Source organism: Benincasa hispida, chromosome 6 (assembly GCF_009727055.1).
Source record: "Benincasa hispida cultivar B227 chromosome 6, ASM972705v1, whole genome shotgun sequence".
Lineage (NCBI taxonomy): Eukaryota > Viridiplantae > Streptophyta > Magnoliopsida > Cucurbitales > Cucurbitaceae > Benincasa > Benincasa hispida.
This window is the reverse complement of record NC_052354.1, coordinates 20,791,889-20,795,283: the sequence shown is the minus strand read 5'-3', so window position 1 is coordinate 20,795,283 and position 3,395 is coordinate 20,791,889.

Below are 3,395 nucleotides of genomic sequence, written 5' to 3'. Positions count from 1 at the left end.
AAATTGAGAACCAAACTGATAATAACCCGAACCAAATGAAAATCAATCCATTGGTTTGTTCTTTTTATTGGACATTGATTTGGAATCATTCTTTGTAAAATCATTTGTTTGGATTGGTTCTTGGTTGGCCCCAAAACCGACAAAATTGAATTGACTATCACTCTACCTCTGTTGATCAACTCTGTCGAAATACCTTTGGTGCCCAAACTCCTGCGATCACCTCAGGTAACCAACTTTGACCCAACTCCATCGATCATCTCCATTAACTAACTTCGTGTCACACCCCTTCCCGGATTACCCTCTTAAACTGGAAGAGGATATGACTGTGGTAGTTACTAGTCCTACTACCAGCACTCACCACCTTAGCCTTCTAATCTAAATACCAACCTGTTAAATCATTAATAATGTACGCATACAGCATGCCTCCTTAAGGTTCTACATAAGATTATATAAACACATGCATACAACCATGACATAACATCTATGGAAAAAATATTCACAGTTGGGCCCAAACATCTCTAACAAAGCCCTAATCCCTCTTAAAATATGTGTACATAAACAGATCATCACCTAAGTCTTCTTAATAAGTCGGGTTCTACATAAGATTATATAAACACATGCATACAACCATGACATAACATCTATGGAAAAAATATTCACAGTTGGGCCCAAACATCTCTAACAAAGCCCTAATCCCTCTTAAAATATGTGTACATAAACAGATCATCACCTAAGTCTTCTTAATAAGTCGGGTTCTACATAAGATTATATAAACACATGCATACAACCATGACATAACATCTACTATTACCTAGATACCTTCTTCATGTCCTTCAGTATCGGGTTATTTCGTAACATCAAATTAAGTTTCATTGCTTGTCAATCACACAAGGACTCATTCTATCATAGCTTTCCTCTAGAAAGCATATTTCAACATTAGAAACTTAACTTTTGTAATGCTTTCAAAACATACCTTAGCCTGCGTTAAAACATTTACAAGCCGAGGAAGATTCGTTAAGCTATTCATTAATCATTTGTTGCTTGAGGAAGTATAAATTCATCATCAACATCATTGTAACTTACTTGGCCTTATATGCATAAGTATTGAAAGTATTAAGTTCATTTAGTCACTCATAGCTCGTCGGGGCTCTTAACGGATTATACGCCTCTCTTAGCTCTTTTTGGCCTAAAAGGACATAATTCTCGGTTAAATTCCTTAGAATTCTTAGCAAAATACCTCAAATAGTTCGTTTACTAATGGAACTTTCCTCAACAAAACAATATTGCTAGCGAGATAACCATTATGAGTGAATTCATCCTTATGAGCGAGATCCTCATGAGCGAGATCAAGCATTTCTTTAACAAAACTTCAACCTAGCGATACTCACCATACCAACGAGATTCAGCCCAAATTTCTAGTGAGATTTCCTTCTTGAGCGAGATCTTTAGCATAAAATCAGCGAGATTATCATCCTGAGCGAGATCCTCATCTTTCTTATCTGGCTCTCGCTCTCCACGGTGAGCTGTTTGTTTGTTCTTCCCAAGCAGCTATCTGCTTATGCACAGACTTCCTACTTCAACTTCAAAAATTCATAACACAAAATCAAGAATTCTTTTCAAGAAACTTTCTTCTATAAACTTGTTTAGAATTGATTAACTTTCTTACCTCAAAATTTCAGCCGAAAATTCCTTATAGTTTGGCATGGAGCTTCCAACCTTCACCTCGGGCCCTGATTAATCTGAGATTTTGCCTCTTTTGCAAATTCTTCACTTTTTGTTCTTCTTCTCCTGCAATCTTTCTCCGACAAGACAACCTTGAAAACTAGATTCTCCCAGCTTTCAAATGGCTCCAATTTCACTAAATTTGCTTATGCCAATTGCCGAAACCATGCTTTTGAAATTCCTCTTCCTTTTAATCTTCCTGCCACCTCCCGAGTTCAAAGAGTAAACCGCCACGTCACCCCATACTTAGTGCCTCCAGCCAAGCCAATTAGTGAGCTTCCTCATTTAATATGTTTTTCCTTTCCTTTCTCCATAACTCCTATAAATAAACATAGATTTCCACTTGTTAAATATTTAATATAACATTCCCTTAGCTAAACATGCTTATCTAGGAAACTTAGGGTTCGGGGTTTACATTCACCTCCCCCTTAAAAGAAATTTCGTCCTAGAAACTTACCTCATATGTCATTTCAAAAGTTGAGGATATCTCTTCCTCATTTGCTCTTCAGGTTCCCAAGTAGCTTTCTCAATTCTATGATTACGCCATAACACCTTCACCAAAGGAATCGTCTTATTTCTGAGTACCTAGTCTTTCCTGTCTAAAATCTCGATGGCCTCTTCCTCGTAAGATAAATCTTGTAACACCCTACACGTTTCTTTAGTAATAATGTAATTTCAGTAACTTTATTATTTGGAATTTCAGTAATTGTTATTAATCAGAGGGCATTTTTGGAATTTTGGACTTCAAGTTTAAGTGCGGGAATTTAATTGTTGGTGTGAAATTATATAATTTGAAATTCAAATTGAAAAGTAATGGCAGGAATTAATTTTCTTTTGAAACGGAAAGGAATTTAATAGTATAAAATGGAAAGAAATTAAATGTAATTATATTTACTTCTTTTTTGTTTTATTATTATTGTTGTTGTTGTTGTTGTTTTTTTTTTATAAAAAGTCAAACCCCACCCCCCTTTTCTTCCTCATGTTCGTGAGCCCGTCCGACCGCCCAAAGCCGCCGCGTCAGTTTATTCTTCATGACCTCCATCCATCACTGCTCAACCATCGTTCTCTTTTGCCGTCACTGGATCTATCAATTTGGGTAAGATTTTTGCCGTTTGGGTTTGTCTTCGGTTGGTTCTTGAATACTCATTTACTTTTGGCATCAATTGGTTGATACCCATTGTGTTTCAACTTTGGATTCAAGTTTGTGAAGGTATTGAGGTGTTGTTCAGTGAAGTTCAAAGGCAATTGAATCTTTGTGAATTCTTGAATCCTTAATCAAGCCTAAACATAAACCAAGCTTTAAAATTAATTAGAAGCCAAATTCCAAACACCCAAATTTCACAAATATTTCCAGATAACCTTACCTAAGGTGTGGTCCAATTCGAATTCACCTCAACCCTTCAATTTTAAGTCTAAATATTAGCAAACCAAATCTTCTTCATCTTGAATGAAATTCTTGAATCAACCCCCTAATCATAATTTGAAATTAGGCTTACATGATTAAAGCTTGAATCAATAACATACTTCACTACCAATGTTCAAATAATTGTCCATATGTAGCTTCGTCAAAAAATCACTTCCAAATGACTTTACCAAAATTTCTCAACAACCAAATTAATCCACAAGAGGCTAATCAAAGCATACAACTTACCAAAACTTGCTAAAAAAAAATC